Below are 23,052 nucleotides of genomic sequence, written 5' to 3'. Positions count from 1 at the left end.
GTTGTCAATTTAAGCATGGAGTTTGTCCCTTCTCTCACCATATGTATACACACACACTTGTGTGGATCTACCTTTAGTTGACATCTGTTTAGCTGACAAAATATGAGACAGCGAGAGAGAGAGACAGACAGCGAGAGAGAGAGAGAGACAGACAGCGAGAGAGAGAGAGAGACAGACAGAGAGAGAGAGAGACAGACAGCGAGAGAGAGAGAGACAGACAGCGAGAGAGAGAGAGACAGACAGCCAGAGAGAGAGAGACAGACAGCGAGAGAGAGAGACAGACAGACAGCGAGAGAGAGACAGACAGCGAGAGAGAGAGAGACAGACAGCGAGAGAGAGAGAGACAGACAGCGAGAGAGAGAGAGACAGACAGCGAGAGAGAGAGAGAGACAGACAGAGAGAGAGACAGACAGCGAGAAAGAGAGAGACAGACAGCGAGAGAGAGAGAGAGAGACAGCGAGAGAGAGAGACAGACAGCGAGAGAGAGAGAAAGACAGCGAGAGAGAGAGAGAGAGAGAGAGACAGCGAGAGAGAGAGACAGACAGCCAGCGAGAGAGAGACAGACAGCGAGAGAGAGAGACAGACAGCGAGAGAGAGAGAGACAGACAGCGAGAGAGAGAGAGACAGACAGCGAGAGAGAGAGAGACAGACAGCGAGAGAGAGAGACAGACAGCGAGAGAGAGAGACAGACAGCGAGAGAGAGAGACAGACAGCGAGAGAGAGAGAGACAGACAGCAAGAGAGAGAGACAGCGAGAGAGAGAGAGAGAGACAGCGAGAGAGAGAGACAGACAGAGAGAGAGAGAGAGAGACAGCGAGAGAGAGAGACAGAGAGAGAGAGACAGCGAGAGAGAGAGAGAGACAGAGAGAGACAGAGACAGAGAGAGAGAGAGAGAGAGACAAAGACAGCGACAGAGACAGCGAGAGAAAGAGAGAGACACAGAGACAGAGAGAGAGAGAGAGAGAGAGACACACACACACACATTCCCCAAGCTCAGGCAGCTACCTAACAAATAAAGACCAACACTGTGTGCTTGGGGGGGGTTAAGGTGCAAGGATTAAAATGTATGTCAGGTGGGATGAACCAAATTCATTACAGAAACAGAGAAGAAAATACTTGAAGCATAAGAAAGATGCAGGAGAACCATGTAGCCCTGCAACAACTACACACAGTTTCAGCATGAACTCTGACAAGCACCTTGAAACAAGGCAAGTGCCAAGTAGGTTACTGGACAAACTACAGACTGAATTTTGAAATTTATTGTAACAAGTGTAAGACATTCGTCCTTAAAACCAGTAATCAGTATACTGGAAAGAAAACAAACTGCAAATAATTACCGCCAGGACCCACACTCAAATTACCTTTAAGTAATGTGAACAAAAAAAAATATATACAGAGTGCAGACGAACAAAACATTTATGCAGTGCATTATCAACAAGAGCAGTAAGAGCTTGCAGCCAGACACACACACACAAGCAGTTAGGTGTAAAATGATATATTTACGTGACAGACACCTTAAACAGGAAACATTTATATGACTGAATCTCAAACTGTGCACTCCCAGTAAGCACTTATCAGTTGACTCGCTCTTTACTGTCTTCATAAATGCTTCTGCAGAATTAAAAACTCTGCACAGGGGCAGTGCACTGGCAAAATGGTACTGGACAGCATAGGACCCAGGCCTGTAACAACAACATTACCAAAAGTACAGTTGTGTACACTTACCATAAATGTAGATGTTAGAGTGTATTCACTGTTGCAGTCATCACACTTGGGTTATCTGCTTGCAGGTAGCCCTCAGTCTGCCCGAATACCAGATTCTTGGGATTTTTGCGTCGGATGCTGTCGCCTCTTCCATGATGTCAGGTCATCAGGGGTATAAAACATGCAGTTGACGCCATTACATCAGTTTTCCTTGCCCCAGCTGTCAGGAGCCCCCAAAATAGGAAGCAATTACATAGTGTGGAAAAGTAAATACCATAGCCATAAGATATAGCCAAAAAGAGGATAGGTAGAAAGCATAGAAGAGTCAAGGGGCTGGAGGGAGGGTAACCAGGACTGCAACAGTGAACACACTTGAACTACTACATTTATGGTAAGTGTACACAACTGTACTATGTTCTTTGTGTTTTGCTGTTGCAGTCATCACACTTGGTTTGAATCCCAAAGCTGAGGAAGGGTGGAAGCAGTCAAGTAATAGTAGGGCTGGCTAGCAGGCCTTGTAAGACTGCTGCAGCAAATCCAGCTCTGGATTTAGAAAAGACAGGTAAAGGGTAATGCTTGGTGAATGTGTGTTCAGAAAGTACAGTTTTGTACCTACCATAAATGTAGGTGTTAGAGTGTATTCACTGCTGCAGTCATTACACTTGGGTTATCCTGCCGTCAGGCGGTCCCGCAGTCGGCCAGAGTTCCAAAGTCTTGGTCCGGCGTCAGTTGCTGTCGCTTCTTTCCTGACGTCAGTGCGCCAGGGGTATACAAGATGCAGCCTACACCATTTTCTTCAGTTTTTCTTGCCCAGATGTCAGGTGCCCCCAAATAGGTAGGCAATACATATTGCTAATAAAACATACATAAAAAGTAAAACCAAAACCTTCAGTTACCAGCAAATACACCACATAGGGAGTATAGGGTAGAAAGGTATAGATAAGCCCCAGCTAAGAAAGAAGGGATGGAGGGAGGGTAACCTGAACTGCAGCAGTGAATACACTCGAACATCTACATTTATATTGGGTACAAAACTGTACTATGTTCGTGTTTCACTGCTGCAGTCATTACACTTGGGTTGAATCCCAAAGCTGAGGTAGGGTGGCTGGTTCTACATAGAGGATTTGGGGTGGCTACAAGGCCCTGCAGCACTGCAGTGGCAAAGCCAGCTCTGTATTTAGAATAAAAAGGCAAGTGATAATGTTTGGTAAAGGTGTGCACTGAACTCCAAGTTGCAGCTTCCAAGATATCTTTGGTAGGTACCCTCTAAGGTAGGCAGTTGAAGTGGCTGTTGCCCTGGTGGAATGTGGCCTAATGTTGCTAGGTACAGTTTTCCCATGCTGTGTGTAGCAGAAACGGATAGTGTCCTATCCACTTTGAAATGGTCCGCTTTGAAATAGCCTTTCCCTGTGATCCTGCAGCATATGCTACAAACAATTGCTCAGTTTTCCTGAAAGCTTTTGTTTTGTCCAAGTAGAAATGTAACTGTCTGTGTATGTCCAATGAATGCAGAAGTCTCTCCCCTTTATTCTGGGGATTTGGATAAAAAGTTGGCAAGTGAATAGTTTGGTTAAGAGCCATACAGGATACCACCCTTTGGCATGAATGAAGGGTTTGTTCTTTAGGAAACCCTGTCTTGGTGAAAAATGATGAAAGGCTCCACTGCCATTAGTGCCTGTAACTCTGAGACTCTTCGTGCCGAGGTTATTGCCAGAAGCAGAGCGGTTTTCCATGACACATTTTAATTCTGCTGAATTGGCTGGCTCAAAAGGAGGTAAAGTTCGTTTTTCCAAGACAAAACTGAGGTCCCAAGGTGGTGTTGGTGCTCTCCTGGGCGGTCTTATGTTTTTAACCCCTCTGAGGTACTGTTTTAGCAATGGATGAGAGAAAATAGGAGGATCTGTGTTGTAATGAGCCGAGATGGCAGAAGCGTGGATCTTAATGGATGAAAAGTATAGGCCTTTGTTCAGCATCTCAGTTAAGTATTGTAATATCTGAGGAATATTTTGGACAAGGGAGTCGAAGCTTTGTGCCTGGTTACAGGCACAGAATCTCTTCCACTTTTCTGAATAGGATTTCCTGGTGCTAGGCCTTCTGGCCTCCAAAATGACATCCATGACAGCTTTAGAGAGAGGTGTTGCCTGCTTGACTAAAGAATCTGCCATGCAGCCAGGTTTAAGGTTTTGAGCTGGCTGTGCAGGATCTGATTGTTTTGTTGGGTCAGAAGATGCGGAATTTGAGGTAAAATCCATGGTGGGTCTTCAGCGAAGTTCTTTAAGATTGGGTACCAGTGTTGGCGTGGCCAGTCTGGGGCAATCAGGATAATTTTCGGCTTTTCTTGTCTGGCTTTTAGGAGTACCTTTGAAAGGAGAGGCAGTGGTGGGAAGGCATAAACGTTTAGGCTTTTCCAGCTGAACGAGACAGCATCCACTTTAAAAGCTTGTGAGTGGTAAGTTCTTGTGCAGAACTTCTGTAGTTGGCAATTCACTGGGGAGGCAAAACGATCTAGGTCTGGGCTCCCCCATTTTTGTGTTATCATGCTGAATACTTGTGGATTTAATTTCTACTCGTGAGGATCCATGATGTTTCTGCTTAAGTCGTCTGCCAGAGTACTTTTCATTCCTGGCAGGAATTGTGCTTGCAGATGAACCTGATAGGTTAGAGCTGTGTTCCACAAGGTCATGGCTTGTCTGCAGAGGGGATAAGAATGAGTGCCCCCTTGCTTGTTTATGTACCACATAACTGTGGTGTTGTCTGTCTTTAGTAATAGTTGCCCTGGATGCAGAAGGTCCTTGAAAACTGTTAGGGCATTTTATACAGCTATCATCTCTTTTTGATTGATGTGAAGATGCATTTGGTCTGTGGCCCACTTGCCCTGAATACATTTTCCTGCCATGTGTGCTCCTCAGGTGTAATCAGAAGCATCTGTTGTTATTGTCTGCCTGGCTGTGGGTAGACTGAAAGGCTGTCCCTTGTTGAGGTGACATGCCTGTGCCCACAACTGAAACTCCTGTTGTAGGCAGGGAATAAGTGGTATTACTGCTTCCAAACTGTGACAGTGGAGTCCAAACACTTTTTAGGTACCATTCTAATTTCCTCATATGCAGTCTGGCATATGGTATTAGTAGTATGCAGGATGCCCTGAACCCCAAGGCCTGCAGAATTTTTCTTGCAGGGAGTTGGGTTTTTGTTGCCATCAACTGAAAGTACTGAGTCAGTTGTCCTTGCTTGTCTGGCGTGAGACAAGCCATCTGGGCCGTTGCATTTAAGCTGGCACCCGGGAATATTATCTCTTGGGAGGGTACTAGTTTTGACTTCTTTTCATTTGCTGTGTACCTTAGGCAAATTAGCAATCTTTTTACAAACTCCAGATGCTTTAGAAGAATGTCCTTGCTCTCTGCTTGAATAAGGCAGTTGTCTAAGTATGGATATATTTGAATTCCTTTTTGTCTGCAAAATGCAATTACTGGTGCCAGGCATTTTGTGAAGACCCTGGGCGGAGTAGATAAGCCAAAGGGCAGTGCAGTGAATTGGTAATGCATTGAACCAGCTATGAATCCGAGGTATTTTCTGCAATTTTGTCTGATAGGGACATGCAGGTATGCCTCTTTGAGGTCCAAAGTAACAAGCCAAGCCTTCTTGCCCAGCATGGGAAGAAGCTGCTGAAGAGTCAACATTTTGAATTTCGGAGCATCCAGGTAAGTATTTAAGAGTAGAAAGGTCCAGTATGGGTCTCCAGGCTTTGTCCTTTCTGGGTACCAGGAAAAGTCTTGAGTAAAATCCTTGTCCTTGTTCCTGCTGTGGCACTTTTTGAATAGCTCTCATGTCCATGAGGGCTGTAATTTGTTTTTGTGCCTCTGCCCATTGATTTGGTGGCAGGTCTGGCATTCCTTTTAGCCTTGGTAGAGTGTGAAAGTGGAACCAGTAACCTTGAGATACAATATTCAGAACCCATTTGTCTTGGGTGATTATATGACAATTTTGTGAAAAAAGTGCTAGTTTCCCTCCTAAGGGAGCTTCCAAAAGGAAAGTGCTTGGCATTTGAAGGGGGAAGTCATTGGGACCGTTTCCTATAAGGTTGTGACTTGTCTTCCCCTCCTTTTGGAGTTGAAGCACCCCACTGTCGTTGTCTGTAAGAGCCTTGGGGCTGAGATCTGCCTCTTGGGCGTCTGTATCTGCCTCTTTGTGGTCTGTCTGACACTGGAAAGGACCAATTTTCTGAGGGCCAACTTCTGCTAAATCGAGGTGGCTGTACCTGTAAGAAATCCTTCACTGTTTGCATAGATTTCGCCTTACCCTCCATTTTCTTTAATACCTCTTCTGCCTTAACACCAAATAAAATATCCTGGTGTAAAGGAGCATCCAATAATTTTGCCTTAACATGATCAGGTAAACCTTGTTCTTTTAACCAAGCATGCCTTCGTATCACAGATCCTGTAACTGCTGCTCTACAAGAAGCTTCTAATGGATCAAAACCACATTGCAGAGTATGTTTTCCCATTTGTTCAGCTGCATGCAATAAATCCTGCATTTCCTTATAGTCAGGATGTTCTGAACTTGTAAGCATTTTCTGTTTTAACAGAGACATTAAATATTGTTGGTACTTAAGCATGTGAAACTGGTAATTTAAAGCCCTCACTGCTGAAGTTGCATAAGTGTAAACTTTCTTCCCGCATCTGTCTAATGCTCTAGAATCCCTGTCAGAGGGAACTGGATTTTTAGCTGTGGAAGCCTTTACCCCTTTGGGACCCTGGGAAATAGTTTCTGGGTCAGCAACAGGGTTTTATAAAGAAATTTGTGAGAGTCAGGGACTCTGTAGTACCTGTCTGGCTCGACTGGAGTAGGGGGCAAAGAATCAGGATTTAAACTGGATTCAGAGAACACATCATCCACAATATCTAACACTGGCGGAATTGCAAGGGGCCTGTGCTGAGGCAATAAAAGAAAGTGTCTGAGCCTTTTCTTGGATTCTGAGTAATCCTGGCCCTCCCAATGGAAATGCTCCCTCATGGTATGTAAAGTTTCCCCAAAAGAGTAATCCTCAGGAGGAGAGGCTTAAGGAATTGATTTTTCAGCATCAGAGTCCTCATAGGGGGGGTAAAGAGTATCCCTGGTCTGAAGAGGAATCAGAAGAAATGGAAACCTGGTCAGAGGAATCATAGTCTGTATCCTGCTTAGGTCTTTTATCAGGAGGGGGATGGGAACCCCTGATCAGAGTAATTAAGTCTTCGGCCATTTTGAGCATCTGTTTTTTAGGCATGGAGGCCTTTCCAGGTGAATGCTGTACTTGCTTCTCTGTCTTTAATGGGGTTTTAGACTTGGCTGTAGATTTGATGGTAAGCTGTGAAGGTCTGAAAACACTCTCAGAAGCCGATGCCTGCTCAGCGGCTCCGGACCCATCTGAGGGGTTAGTTTCCGTAGGCCCAACACCTTGAGTTTCCAGAGGCCTAGACATCTCCACGTGGGAGCTGGAAGCGGCCTGTGGCTCTGAGGTAGCGGGTGTCAGGGGCTGCAAAAGCGCCTCACTGAGAACCGGCGACTGGCCTAGAAGAGGCTTCATCGTCAGTTTTGGGCCTCGGATGCCTGTCCTTATCCTTGTCTTTGCGTTTTTTTGTGTATTCCAGTCGTCGGTTGTTCGACGGCATGGTATAATTGAACCTTCAGCCAAAGTAATGGCGAGCAAAGTCAAACCGATGTTTAATAGTGCGGTTGTTAAATCTAGCACAAAACCGACAACTGGTGACGTCGTGGTCTGGGCCTAGGCATGGAATACAGTAAGAATGAAAATCCTTATGAGGTATTTGCTTCCCACAAGAAATACAATTATTACCTTTTACTGACATCGGTCTGAGGCAAGAAAAAGTTTCCCGAACGGGGTACTTAGCTTTATTGAAGACTTCAGTTCTGAAATTCAAATTGAAAATCTCAGGAGTCGGCCAACTGGCACTTGCGAACTGCTTTTGCTTCGGGCACCGTGCGCCAAGAAAGACTGGAGAAAATGGCGTTGGCTGCATCTTGTACACCCCTGGCGCACTGACGTCAGGAAAGAAGCGACAACAACAGACGCCAGACCAAGACTTTGGAACTCTGGCCGACTGCGGGACCGCCTGACGGCAGGATAACCAAAGTGTAATGACTGCAGCAGTGAAACACGATGAACATCTCCAGGTTGCACCTTCCAGGATGTCCCTGGTAAGGAATCCCCTGAGAAATGCTGTAGAGGTTGAGGTAGCCCTAGTGGAATGAGTTCTGATCCCCTCTGGGGTAGGTTTTCCATGGTGTTTGTAGCAGAAATGGATGCAGTGTGCTATCAATTTAGAAATTGTTTGCTTTGAAATGGCCTTGCCCTCTGCCCCTGTAGCAAAGCGGACCAGCAGCTGGTTAGATTTTCTGAAAGGCTTAGTCCTGTCAAGGTAGAACCTGCGTTATCTGTGTATGTCCAAATAGTGTAGGATCCTTTCCCCTTTATTCTGAGGATTAGGGAAAAAGGTTGGTAAATGGATGGATTGGTTTAGAGCCACACCAGATACCACCTTGGGTTAAGTCCTGAGGGAAACCCTGTCAGCATGGAAAATAATGAAGGGTTCCACAGCCATTAGTGCCTGTAACTCAGACACTCCTCTTGCTGAAGTGTTGGCTAGAAGTAAGGCTGTTTTCCAAGAGAGGAGTTTTAACTGTGCTGTAGCAGCAGGCTCAAAAGGGGGAAGCATGAGCTTCTCTAGTACAAAGTTAAGGTCCCTGGCAGGGGTGGGAGTGCTCCTCGGGGGTCTTAAATTGTTAGTTCCTCTCAGGAACTGTTTGACAAGAGGGTGAGAAAAGAGAGGTGGCTCAGTATTATAATAAGCTGAGACGGCCGAGGTATGAATCTTAATAGAAGAGGAGGACAGGCCTTTGTGGAGCAGCTCTGCTAGGTAATCTAGGATTTGAGGTAAGGTGGGCACGGTTGCATCCTTTCCTTGAGATTGGCTCCAAGAACAGTATCTTTTCCATTTTTCTGAATAGGATTTCCTAGTACTAGGCCTTCTGGCCTCAAGGATGACGTCCAGCACCTGTTTGCTGTGGGTTGCTGGTGGTGTATTCAGGGAATCAGCTAGGCTGCAAGGTTCAGGGTTTGCAGCTGAGGATGCAAAACCTGTCCCTCCTGCTGGGACAGCAGGTAGGGGGGGTCTGATGAAGTTGCCAGGGTGGCACTGCTGCCAGACTGTGCAGGAGTGGGTACCAGTGTTGGCGGGGCCAGTCCAGTGCAATAAGGATTGTCCATGGTTTGTCCTGTTTGATCTTGACAAGTACTTTTGAGAGGAGGGGCAGAGGGGGAAAGGCATAAACTGAGAGGTTTTCCCATGTAAAGGATAGGGCATCCACTTTCCATGCTTGGCTGTGGGGATTTCTGGTGCAAAATGTGCTCAATTGATGCTTTTGGGAGGAGGCAAAGAGGTCCACGTCTGGTGCCCTCCAGCTGTGGGTTAGAAGCTTGAATGAGCTGGGTGCCAGTAGATTCCTGTTCATGTCATTTGCCAGTGAATTTTGTTTGTCTGGCAGGAATAGAGCTTGCAAGTGCACTTGGTTGCTCAAGGCCGTGTTCCAAACGCCCATGGCTAACCTGCAGAGTGGGTAGGAATGAGTTCCCCCTTCCTTATGTACCACATAAAGTACAGTTCTGTACACTTACCATAAATGTAGATGTTCAAGTGTATTCACTGTTGCAGTCATTACATTTGGGTTATCTGCTTGCAGGTAGCCCTCAGTCGGCCTGATTAACAAAGTCTTGGGTCCTGCATCGGTTGCTATCCCTTCCATGATGTCAGGTCATCAGGGGTATAAAACATGAAGCCGATGCCATTACATCAGTTTTTCTTGCCCCAGATGTTAGGTGCCTCCCTAATGGGAAGCAATTAAATATAAAAGTACAATGATAAACCTCCAACAAAAAAGCAAACACACCAAAAAAGCTTTTAAGCATAGTAAAGGAAAGTAGAGGCATAGCCAAAATAAGTTAGGGGGCTGGAGGGAGGGTAACCAGGACTGCAACAGTGAATACACTCGGACATCTACATTTATGGTAAGTGTACACAACTGCACTATGCTCTTCGTGTTTCACTGTTGCAGTCATTACATTTGGGTAGATTCCCAAAGCTATGGTTGGGAGGAGGAATTTAGATAGCATTAGGACCAGCTATAAGGCCCTGCAAGACTGCAGTGGCAAAGCCAGCTCTGGATTTAGAGAAAATTGGCAAATGATAATGCTTGGTGAAAGTATGTACACAACTCCAGGTAGCAGCTTCTAGGATGTCCCTGGTAGGGACACCTCTGAGAAAGGCTGTAGGGGTAGATGCAGCCCTGGTGGAGTGAGGTCTGATCCCCTGGGGGATAGGTTTTCCATGGTGCTTATAGCAGAAAGGAATGCAATGGTTTATCCATTTAGAAATGGTTTGCTTTGAAATAGCCTCAACCTCTGCCCCTGCAGCAAATGCCACCAGCAGTTGTTCAGATTTCCTTTAAGGTGTAGTTCTGTCCAAGTAGAATCTAAGTTGTCTGTGCACATCTAAGGAATGCAGTATCCATTTCCCTTTATTCTGTGGAATAGGAAAGAAGGTTGGCAAATGAATGGACTGATTAAGAGCCACACTGGATACCACCTAGGGCATGAAGGATGGATTGGTTCTGAGGGACACCCTGTCCGCAAAAAAGATGATGAACGGCTCCAATGCCATAAGGGCCTGAAATTCACCTACCCTTCTAGCTGAAGTGATTGCTAAAAGGAAAGCTGTTTTCCAAGAAAGAACTGTTAAGTCTGCAGTAGCAGCTAGCTCGAATGGAGGTAGAGTGAGTTTCTCCAAAACAAAGTTAAGGTCCCAGGCTGTGGTTGGAGCTCTCCTGGGTGGTCTCAAATTTTTGGCCCCTCTGAGGAGCTGCTTGAGCAGTGGATGAGGGAAGAGTGTTAGAATGAGCTGAAATGGCTGAGGCGTGGATTTTAATGGAGGAAAACGACAGGCCCTTGTGAAGCATCTCAGTTAAGTATTGTAAAATCTGAGGTAAATTGGGCGCTGCTGTGCTCATCCCTTTAGACTGGTTCCAGGCACAGAATCTTTTCCATTTTTCAGCATAAGACTTTCTAGCACTAGGCCTCCTTGCCTCTAAAATGATATCCATCACAGGTTTACTGAGGGATGGTAAAAGAGAGATTATGTAATTAGCCAGGCTGCAAGGTTCAGTGTTAGAAGCTGAGAGTGCAGAATCTGGTTCGCCTGCTGAGACAACAGGGAAGGAGTCTGAGGCAGGTGCCATGGGGATAACCGTGACATACTGCGCAGGCGGGGGTACCAGTGTTGGCGCGGCCATTCTGAAGCAATCAAAATCATCCTTGATTTGTCCTGTTTTATTTTTAGTAGTACTTTGTAGAGCAGAGGCAGAGGAGGGGGAAGGCATATACTGATAGGTTTTTCCAGCTGAAGGACAGAGCATCCACTTTCCAAGCTTGTTTGTGGGGAGTCCTTGTGCAAAATTTGTCCAATTGATAGTTCTGGGGAGAGGCAAACCGGTCTTATATCTGGGCTCCCCCATTTGCTTGTCAACATGTTGAAAATCCTTGGTTCCAGTTTCCACTCGTGGGTCTGCTTAGTCCGTCTGCCAATGTATTTAATTTTCCTGGCAGGAATTGAGCTTGTAGGTGCACTTGGTAAGCTCAAGGCTGTGTTCCACAATGGCATGGCTAGTCTGCAGAGGGGGTAAGAATGTGTACCCCCCTGCTTGTTTATGTACCACATAACAGTGGTGGTGTCCGTCTTTACCATTAGTTGTCCTGGAAGAATGTGGTCCTTGAAGGCTGTCAGAGCACTCTGTACAGCTAACATTTCTTTTTGATTGATATGCAGGTGCATTTGACTTGGGTTCCATTTGCCCTGAATGCACTTCCCTGCCAGTTGAGCCCCCCATGTATAGTCTGATGCATCTTTTGGGGTTTGGGCGGCAGGGGGTGGTGTGAAAGGTAGTCCCTTGTTTTGATGGCAGGCCTCTGCCCACCAAAGGAACTCTAGGCGTAGGCAAGGCATGATAGGAATTCATTGTTTCTAGATCCTGAGAATGTCGACTCCATAGGCTTTTTAGATACCACTGTAGCGTCCTCATATGCAGTCTTGCATATGGAATTACAAGAATGCAGGAGGCCATGAACCCCAAGGCTTGCAGTATTTGTCTTGCAGATGATAGGGTTTCTGTGGCCACTTGTTTGAAGTAGGCTGTCAAATGAATTTGTTTCTCTGGCGTGAGGTAAGCCATCTGGGAAGTTGTACTCAAGCTTGCTCCCAGGAATGTAATTTGTTGACAGGGTACCAGGTTTGATTTCTTTTCGTTTAGGGTGTACCCCAGACAAGTTAGAACCCTTTGTACAACGGCCAGATGATTTCAAAGTATGTTCTGGCTTTCTGCCTGAATTAGACAATCATCCAGGTATGGGTATATTTGAATATTTATTTGCCTGCAGAAGGCAATAACTGGAGCTAGGCACTTTGTGAATACCCTGGGCGCAGTAGATAAGCCAAAGGCCAGTGCAGAGAACTGACTGGGATGTGCAGGTATGCTTCTTTTAAATCTAGTGTTGCCAACCAGGCATCTTTGCCTAGCATAGGAAGTAATTGGTGAAGAGTCAGCATCTTGAATTTTGTAGTCTCCAAAAAGGTGTTTAGAATAGACAGGTCCAGGATAGGACGCCAAGAATTGTCTTTTCTGGGTACCAGGAAAAGTTTTGAGTAGAAACCTTGCCCCTTTTCCTCTTCTGGTACCAGTTGAATAGCCCCCATGCTTAAGAGAGAAAGTACCTGTTTTTGGGCCTCTGTCCACTGATTTGGGGGTAGGTCCGGCCCCCCACTTGGTGTTGGCAATGTGTGGAAGTGAAATCTGTATCCCTGGGACACTATTTAAAACCCATTTGTCCTGGGTAATGAGTTCCCAATTCTTTGCATGAAGAGCAATCTTTCCCCCCTAAGGGGCAGTCAGTTGACAAGTGCTTGGAAATTTTAAAAGGAAGTCATTGAGACAGTTTACCATAGCGGGAGTCTTTATTATTCCCAGATTTGGAAGTGGAGGCCTCCCACTGTTAAGTTCTGTCTCCCCTGGGACTGAAACCTGGGGTTTTTGCTGTGTCTGGGTTTGGCTTGAGAAGACCTGGAAGGGGCTGGAAACAACCAATTCTTAGAGGGCCAGAGGCTGAACTTGTAAAAAAAAATCTTTAACAGTTTGCATTGATTTAGCTTCATCTTCCATCTTTTTAAGAACTTCCTCTGCCTTGTTGCCAAACAGGCGGCCCTGATTTAAAGGAGCATCCAACAATTTAGCTTTAACATGATCAGGCAAAGATAGCTCCTTAAGCCAAGCATGCCTTCTGAGCACAGACCCAGTAACAGCAGCCCTGCAAGAGGCTTCTGAGTCAAAACCACATTGCAAAGTATGTTTTCCAACTTGTTCAGCAAAATGCATTAAATCCTGTATTTCCACACAGTCAGGAATCAACATAATTTTCTGTTTAAACAGTCCAATAACATGTTGCTGATACTTTAACATATGAAACTGGCAGTTTAAAGCCCTCATGACCAAGGTTGCAGAAGTGTAAACCTTTTTACCCTATCTATCCAGTGCCCTGCAGTCTCTATCAGAAAGGGTACGATTTTTAGCAGTAGAAGTTTTAATGCCCCTGTGAAATAGTCTCTGGATCTGTAATAGGACTTTTAAAAAGGAACTTGTGGGACCTCAGGGACCCTGTAGTATCGGTCAGGCTTTCTGGGAGCAGGAGGCAGGGAATCACGGGCCAAACTAGATTCTGAAAAAGCATCAACAATGTCTAGTATAGGATGAATAGCTAAAGGCCTATGCTGAGGTAGGAGAAGGAAATCCCTAAGCCTCTTTTTTGAATCAGAAAACTCCTGATTTTCCCAGTGGAAATGCTCCCTTAGAGTATGTAAGGTTCCCCAAAAGAAAAATCCTCAGGAGGGGAAGCAGAGGGAATGGAGTCCTCTGCATCAGAATCTTCATAAGTAGATAAGGGCAAATCCAGATCAGAAGAATCAGAAAAAACAGAATCCTGATCAGAAGATTCATAATTAACTTCAGTCCTAGGCCTCTTAGAAGGGGGGTTGGCTACTCCTCTTGAGAGTTATTAGATCTTCAGCCATTCTTATTTGTTTTTTAGGCATAGGGGCCTGAGCGTCAGTTTTTACGCATGGATCGAGATTTAGGCCTAAGTAAAGGAGGCGGCGTTGGTTTAATATGCAAGTCCGTAGGCCTGAATACACCCTCAGAAGCTGGTGCCTGCACAGCGGCTCCGGACCCATCCAAGGTAGAGACATCCACGGGTTCCATACTTGAAGCATCTCGCAGCATACCAGACTCCAAATGAGTCTCAGTAGAGGCCTGCGAATCAGAAGTAGCGGGCATCAAGGACTACGAAAGCGCCTCACTGAGTACTGGTGAACTGGCGATTGGCTTAGAAGCGTCATCAGCAGTTTTGGACCTCGGCGGCCTGTCTCGGTCTGTGTTTTTTCAGAATCCCGGTAGTCGGATGGCTAACCGACGACATATCTGGATAATTAAACAGAGAATCGAAATACTTAGAGGTGAAAATATACAGATGGATAGTGCGCCGATTAAATAAAGCACAAAACTGACAGCAAGGTACATCATGGTCAGAGCCTAGGCAAGGAATACAGTACGAATGAAAATCTTTATGAGGTATTTGTTTCCCACAAGTAATGCAATTATTAACTTTTACTGACATCGGTAAGGAGCAAGAAAAAGTTTCCCCAACGGGGTACTTAGCTTTAGTTGAAGACTTCAGTTCTGAAACTCTAAAACAAAAATTTCAGGAGTTGGCTGACCAGCACTTGCGAACTGCTTCTGCTTTGGGCACTGCACAGCAAGAAAGACTGATGTAATGGCATCGTCTGCATGTTTTTATACCCCTGATGACCTGACGTCATGGAAGGGACAGCAACCGACGCAGGACCCAAGACTTTGTTAATCAGGCCAACTGAGGGCTACCTGCAAGCAGATAACTCAAATGTAATGACTGCAACAGTGAAACACGAAGAACATCTGCGATGTTGTCTGTCTATCAAGAGTTGTCCTGGAAGGATAAGGTATTTGAAGGCTGTCAGAGCATTCTGTACAGTTAACACTTCTTTTTGATTGATATGTAGGTGAATTTGTCCTGGGCTCCATTTGCCTTGAATGCATTTGCTAGCCATGTGAGCCCCCCATGCATAGTCTGATGAGTCTGTTGTCAGGGTTTGGGCGGCAAGAAGTTGAGTGAATGGGGAGTCCCTTGTGGTTGCAAGCCACTGCCCACCAAAGGAACTCTGCCCTTAGAAAAGGAATGATAGGAATAATTGTTTCCAGCTCCTGCGAATGTTGGCACCAGAGACATTTTAAGTACCACTGAAGTTTCCTCATATGCAGTCTTGCATATGGAATTAGAATGCATAAGGCCATGAACCCTTGGGCTTGCAGTATTTTTCTTGCAGATAGCTGGGTTCTGGTGGCCATTAGTTTGTAGTTTGTCAAATAAACCTGCTTTTCTGGAGTAAGGAATGCCATCTGGGAAGTTGTGTTCAAGCTTGCTCCCAGGAATACAATCTTTTGGCTGGGCACCAGATGTGATTTCTTTTCTTTGACGGTGTACCCCAGAGAAGTTAGAAGTCTCTTTACAAATGCCAGGTGCTGAAGTAGCAATTCCTGACTGTCCACCTGAATCAGGCAATCGTCCAAGTATGGATAAATTTGATTTTTTTTCTGCCTGCAGTATGCAATGGCTGGAGCCAGGCACTTTGTGAATACCCTGGGTGCAGTAGATAAGCCAAAGGGATAGTGCATGGAGCCTGTCCCGAAACGTAGATATTTCCTGCAAGATTCCCTTATGGGGATGTGTAGATAAGCTTCTTTTAGGTCTAGAGTGACTAGCCAAGAGTCCTTGACTAGCAATAGGAAGCAGCTGTTGTAGTGTACTCATTTTGAATTTTGGGACCACCAGGAAGGTGTTGAGAATGGACAGGTCCAGGATAGGGTGCCAACAGCCCTCTTTGCTGGGCACCAGGAACAGTCCAGAGTAGAAACCCTGTCCTCTTTGCTCTACTGGAACAGGTTGAAAAGCCCTGATACTGAGAAAAGAAAGTACTTGCTTTTGAGCCTCTGCCCACTGGTTTGAAGGAAGGTCTGGCAACCCACTTGGGTTTGGCAGTGAGTGGAAGTAGAATCTTAAAAATGCAACATTTAGGACCCATCGGTACTGGGTAATGGACATCCAGTTTTTGCATGCAGGGCAAGTTCTCCTCCTAGGGGTGCAAGTGCTTGGGCATGGCTGGGAAGGATGATAGACAAGTCATTGTGAAATGTTTCCATAAGGGGGTGGCTTACCACTCCCTGTTTTTGAGGGGGGGAGCACTCCATTGTTTAGATCTCTGTGTACCCTGACACTGTAGCCTTGGTGGTCTGTTGCCACTGGGTTTGGGTTGACAAGACCTGGTAGCAAGGATGTCAGGAAGCGTACTGACTGTACGCACTTCAGTACAGTTTTTCTAATGGAGGAGCAGCAAATGGGCACTAGGACCCAGGGAGAAACCCATCCCAAACTGAAAAAAAAAAAAAAAAAAACGCTCAACTATCCTAAATTTTGCAGTAAGTTCTGTTTTAGGTATGAAAATATGGGGGTTCCACGAATTTCTGAATGAATGGCTCCTTTAATTCCGATGTATCTTTCAGTTTAATTCACATCATCATATAGTGCCAGCATGTCCTGGGGTGTGTCATCAATGTGCAAGGATGAATGGGATGCTATCTGGAGAGTAAGTGATTATCATCAGGCAAGTTACACGATTAATAAAATTTGCGTAACTGCGAGTAAGCGGCATAGCGCCAAAACAATTTGTGAGGATTTCTGAAGTTTGTTTTTAAGGCTGGAGGTAATAATACCATATTTTAGTTGTATTTGGACATAGGACTAGTTTAAAATGTTCCAGGTAGTTTTAGTTTTTGAAAAGGAAATCTTCGGGTCATTTTGGTGCTGTTCAGGTGAAGTAGCTCATATTATTGTTGAGTAATTTGCAGATCGGAGTAGTTTTTCTGGGTGAGAGGCTGTATGCATTTTAGTTATAAATATATTAAAGGGTAAAGGTTCTAATGTTATTTATTATGATGTTGGCAGCTCCTCGGCTCGGCATACACACGGAGGTAACTTGTAAATCGATTGTACTGTTTTTGTTAGGCATAGTTCCTTGAATCTAAGAAAAAGTAGGGGGTATAAAACTCTGTCAAATGCTTTGGACAAGTCTAAAAATAGGACTGCTACCATTTTACCTTGATTTTTTTCTGTAACAAACATACTTTATGAGAGAAAGTAATGCTGTTTCTGTGCTATGGCCTGGCCTAAAATTATGACGTGTTGTGAAAAGTAACTTGTTCTTTGCTAGGTGGTTGACCAGATGAATGTGATCATATTTTAAGTATTTTAGATAGGACACGATGGCTATAGGTCTGTAGTTTGCCAATTGATGTGATTTGCCATGTTTATGCAAGGGGATAGCATAGGATTGTTTTTAGACTACAGGGATGATTCCTCTACTGGAGAAGCACTACATTTTTTTCTAAATTTGTCACCAAAGCCAAATTTTCCTTCCATCACTGTACTGCCCTTCATTTGTTACACTGGCTTGAACTCCCCAGCCATCTAGATTATCTCCAAATTACTACAGCCCACAAACTAATTTTTCATCCTACTAAGTGCACAGCCTAACCAATACTCCCCTCCAAGATCTCTAAGCTCATACCACTAAAACTTAATCACTGTCCGTAAACCCAAACATCCTGCTGGGCAGTATCTGCTATCCTTTTCTTTAGCTAAAAAATGGAATTCCTTGCAATCCTCCCCAAGGACTTGTGAAAGCTTTGAAACCTTTAAAACTCTTCTGCACTCCTACCTTTCTTCCAAATGGAAAGGCAACTGCTCTCTCCCCATAAGCTTTTCTCTACCACTGAACCTAAACCTAACCTGACATAATAGTAAAAGTTAACACCTGTACAACCCACTTTAACCTCTACCACCTCTGCTCTCCTTCACTTCTCTTCTCTTTCCCCCTCTTTCCCAGTTGCCTTTTCCTCCCTACACTTCAAATACCTTCTAACCTGGGAACATACTCCAGTTCTTTAGCTGGGAACTTCTAACCTTCTGACTTCTTTAGCTTAAAACATAATCTGCAACAACTTATTTCTGTTCTTTAGCTTAAAATAAAATCTGCACCCACAATTTCTTCTCAATAAATTCCCTGTTCCTACTCTATATCAAACCTTCATAAATACGTGACAACATGAAACCATATAATTTATGTTGTTCTCTGACTCCATCATTGTTGAATTGTGTTTCTCTACTTTGACTAACTGTGAACACAGTGTAACACAATCTTATTTAACTGTACTCTTATTATGTGAATAACTGTGTATATATTCTTACCTCATTTAATTTTTGATTTGTATGCGAATAACTGTGTACAATCACTATGTAATGCAGAGCTTTTCTCCCCGGGCCTCCACTGAAAATGGACTCCCTGAGCCCAGTAGACCTCCATCCAACTGAAACAATTTTTTTTTTACTTTCTGAGTTTTCTTTCCCTCTGCAAACTGACATGTTGAGAGATAGTGCAGGATTCTAACTGCACTTGTAATATCTATTATATAACAATCTCTCTGTCAGCAAACTTACAAATATTTAAAGTACTGGAGTATATGTGTGAGTTCATTTGTGTATGTGTGTGCTTCTTGTAAGAAAAAAGATCTGCTAAATTAATATTAGTTGACTTTAATTTCAAGGCATTTTAAGTTTGTCTTCCCTTTTTATAATCCATCTCTGACTTAGCACCTTCAGGTCAGATGTAGTCTCATCCCCTGTTCATACTTCATTATATCCTAAACTTCTGTGAGATATCAGCCGTTTATAATATTATACAACCATAACTATACCTGCAACACAGTCATTAACATTATCATTGTATGTGTATCACTGACTGCATAATGTTTAGATGTGGCTTCCCTATACATGGTCAAAGTGAAATGGCTGGAGCATTGGTAGCCTTCAGAAAAAACAAAAAAAAAGATAAAACGCTTTTCCTATAGGAAATCATTCCCAGTGCAATTTCTAATTGTGGTTCAGCAATGATTGACTTCTTTAGGGAGCGTTCTCCTTTCTTCACATTGGTGCGCACATAGAGCTGGTACATATAAGGGCATAAAGGGGTGCTTACTGCTCTCCAAAATCAAGAAAAAAATTAGTATCTCCCATTAGCTTTTTTATATTTTATTTGTTGTTCTTTTGGAACTTTGAGGATTTCTGAAGTTTTACTGCACCTCAACCCTTTAATCTAGTTGGGACAAGACCCTTTAATCTAGTTGGGGCAAGACCCTTTAATCTAGTTGGGACAAGACCCTTTAATCTAGTTGGGACAATCAGGAAAGAAAAGAAGAGCAATTAGCTTGACAGATTCCTACGCAAATGCAAGCCAACTAGCAATGATTGACCCAGGAAGGAGCAAGAAGCAGTTTCTTGGGGTCGAGGGTTTGCTTCCCTCAGTATCCACTGAAATGGACTGCACTCATGACTGGTCATTTGGATTCAGTTACACTGTGGTAAAGTTAACCATAATGTAAACGTGGTAAGCTGCTTTACACGCTTTTCCACACTTGAAATGAAATATCCATTTTTGTTTTGTTTCATCATATAAATGATTAGGATTCTGGCATGTATTTGTCAGGGATGGGAGAGAGAGCAGCACTGTGAAGGGGATGTGGATTGAAGGGCGATTGGTAAGGGGTGTGAGTGGAGATCAATGTGTTGACGTAGGTGTGGTTTGGTGGGGGGGAGGGGCAGCAGACTGCGAGCTGTGAGTACAAATCTTAAAAACCTGGCTACACCCCTGCCTGGTAGGGACTGGGAAGGACCGTTTTTTTTTGAAGGCCAATGCCTACTGAATCTAGGTGGCTGTACCTGTAAGAAATCTTTGCATAGATTTAGCTTTTTCCTCCAGCTTTTTAAGAACCTCTTCTGCTTTTGTGCCAAACAAGCGTTCATGGTTTAATGGAGCATCTAGTAATTTTGCTTTGACATGGTCTGGCAAGATTTGTTCCTTCAGCCAGGCATGCCTTCTCAGTACAGATCCAGATGCTTTCCAAGGCATCAAGCCCATACTGCAAAATATGTTTACTGACTTGGTTTGCAGAATGCATTAACTCTTACAAATCTTTATTTCCTGCAAAATCTGGAAGCAGCAACATTTTTTGTTTAATTAGTTCCATAATATGCTGCTAGTACTTCAACATGTGACACTGAATTTAAAGCCCCGATAGCAAGAGCTGCAGAGGTATATACCTTCTTGCCCCATCTGTCCAAAGCCCTCAAATCCCTGTCCGAAGGGGTAGGATTTTTGGCAGTAGTAACCTTAATACCTTTAGTTCCCTGGGAAATGGTCTCTGGATCTGCAGTGCGATTCTTAAAAAGAAATTTGTGAGAATCAAGCACCCTGTAGTACCGGTCAGGCTTTCTAGGAGCTGGTGGTAAAGTATCAGGAGTAAGACTGGATTCCATGAAAACATCATCTACAATATCCAGGACAGGGGGTATAGCTAGAGGCTTATGCTGAGGCAAGTCTAAAAATTCTCTGAGTCTCTTTTTGGACTGTGGGTAATCCTGGCATTCCCAGCAGAAATGCTCTCTTAAGGCATGCAAGGTTTCACCAAAGAAAAGTCCCCTGTTGGGGAGGCAGAGGGATTGGAATTATCTGCATCTGAATCCTCATAGGCAGATAAGGGTATGTCCTGTAATCAGAGGGATCAGTCATTGGACTCGTGGTCTGTTGAATCAGAAGGGAAATCAATTCTGTGTCTTTTAGAGAGGGAAGGCTGGCTTCCCCTAATTAGAGATGTAAGGTCTTCAGCCATTCTAAGCATTTGTTTCTGTGGCACGGGAGCGTGAGCATGCGCTTTAGTCATTTTTCTAGGCGCAGTGTGAACTCGGTCGTTTTAGTCTGAAAAGAAGTAGTCTGTTTAATATGAAAATCGGAAGGTCGGAATACACCCTCAGAAGCCAATGCCTGCACAGCGGCTCTGGACCCATCCAAGGTAGAGGCATCCGCAGGTTCCATAATTGAAGCATCATCTCGCAGCATACCGGACTCCGAATGGGTCTCAGCAGAGGCCTGGGAATCGGTAGAAGCGGGTATCAGGGGGCTGTGAAGGCGCCTCACTGAGTACCAGCGGACTGGCGACTAGCTTAACGGAAGCATCGTCGGCAGTTTTGGACCTATGCTGTCTGTCTTTATCCTTACTTTTTTCGGAAGACCGGTAGTCGGATGGCTTACTGAAGCCATTTTGGAATATGGAGAACGAGAGCGAAAGAATTTAGCAACAAAGATAGCCTGACGACGAATAGTTCAGGCATTAAACAAGGCACAAAACTGACAGTGAGGGATGTCGTGGTCTGGGCCTAAACAGGTGACGCAGTAAGAATGAAAATCTGTAAGGTATTTACTTTCCACAGGCAAAACAATTGTTAACTTTTTTCTGACATAGGTTAGAGCAAGAAAAAAGAATACCCAACGGGGTACTTGGCTTTAGAAGTCTTCAGGTTTGAAACAATTTCAGATAGCGGCAGACCAGCACTTGCGAACTGCTTCTGCTTCGGGCTCCCGCGCGGCAAGAAAGCTGATGTTATGGCATCAGCTCCATGTTTTATAGACCTGACGTCATGGAAGAGGCAACAGCATCTGACGCAGAAATCCCAAGACTCTGGTATTCGAGCCGACTGAGGGCTACCTGCAGGCAGATAACCCAAGTGTGATGACTGCAACAGTGAAACACGAAAAATATCTAGACCTTAACGTGCTAATTCAGTAATAAGAATTAGTTCTTTACCTTTGTAACTGTTACTTTACATTCCCCTCGGGAAGTTTACCTGTCACTGGAAAATTACTTTAACGAAAGGTACAACTGACACTCCAAGGAAGCAGAAAGGACTGCAAATATATTCAGTAAGGCTGTGCTTACATTAGTAGAACCATGCAAAAAGGAAAACAAAGATGACTAACAAACTAGTATAACAACAACAAATCAATTAAAACATGCTGTCCTACCTGACAACACTCTGCAGACAGGAAACTTAGGAACACTGGGTCACGCACTTACCAATGCAGCCCTGACAAGATAACCTATGCAGAGTTTTGACAGCAACTTTCACACCCAAAAGAGATGACACATGCAAACATACGTACAAGTAACCACTATTTACCTTGTGTTGAAATATCCTATGTAAACTTGAGTAGTGAATATCAAATCTCTGCAGCCACAGTAGAATGTATGAGCTGCAAAGCATATTTCACTGAAACACAAACTGCAAGCTTTCATGCACAAGAACAAGTGTCTCTGTTCTTAAAACAGTCTGCCCTTTACACCCTAGAGTTAAATGCACATGGACAGTGTCTGTTTGCCAACCTCATTTTACACTTGCTACTACACACACACTTTACAGTCCCAAACACCTTGCTCAAATAGTTCTGAACTCATTCTTAAAAAGCACTTTCTTACTCACCACTACTGGGAACTGTGCATATTACCATCAGTAACACTTCTACAACACTGCACACAACAGGGTGTACTTGAACACAAAGTCTGTAACTAAAATACAGCATACTTCGCTTTCAGTTAAGAAGCCATGTATGGGGACAAGGAAGAATGACTCCAATTAGCGTGACATTTAAAATGGATACTGCCTGTAAACCCATAAAACATCATCAAATGTTCAGATGTGGAAAATCTTATAGCATGAGGCAAAACTGGAGAAGGCAGCCTGTAGACATAGCAAATGAGTACGTATTGTAATGTACCCACAGGAAAGAGACTCTAATGCAGGGCCTGCAATGGACAGGTAAGACTTCAGCTCATCATTTGCACAAATTAAATTACTTGTACTGATCCTATTTTTCAATCCTCATGGAGAAGTCAGGGTACCGTCAAGCCTCATCATATGCTGGGAACCTATTTTATCAAAATGTAAATAGAAATGCCTGCTACTTGGGAGAGGGGTAGCAGAGACCAGCACTGTCAACACAAAGCCACCCACTGAACAGAAATCAAGACATGCACTCAACACAAAGCCAACCAGTGAACTAAGATCAGGAGAAGCACTCTCAACCCAAAGCCAACCAGTGAACTAAGATCAGGAGAAGCACTCTCAACCCAAAGCCAACCATTGAACTAAGATCAGGAGAAGCACTCTCAACCCAAAGCTAACCAGTGAACTAAGATCAGGAGAAGCACTCTCAACCCA

At 44.3% G+C, this 23,052-nt stretch overlaps 1 protein-coding gene across 4 annotated transcripts in view; it reads right to left on the bottom strand.

Annotated features, from left to right (window-relative positions):
* TCF12 (transcription factor 12) overlaps positions 1-23,052 on the bottom strand; it is a 1,980,472-nt gene that overhangs the window by 349,839 nt on the left and 1,607,581 nt on the right. The window lies entirely within an intron of this gene.

This window comes from Protopterus annectens, chromosome 7.part1, assembly GCF_019279795.1.
Source record: "Protopterus annectens isolate FY-2018-M chromosome 7.part1, PAN1.0, whole genome shotgun sequence".
In the NCBI taxonomy this organism is placed as follows: domain Eukaryota; kingdom Metazoa; phylum Chordata; order Ceratodontiformes; family Protopteridae; genus Protopterus; species Protopterus annectens.
The sequence above is the reverse complement of the archived record's forward strand: the minus strand, read 5'-3'. Positions and strand labels throughout refer to the sequence as shown.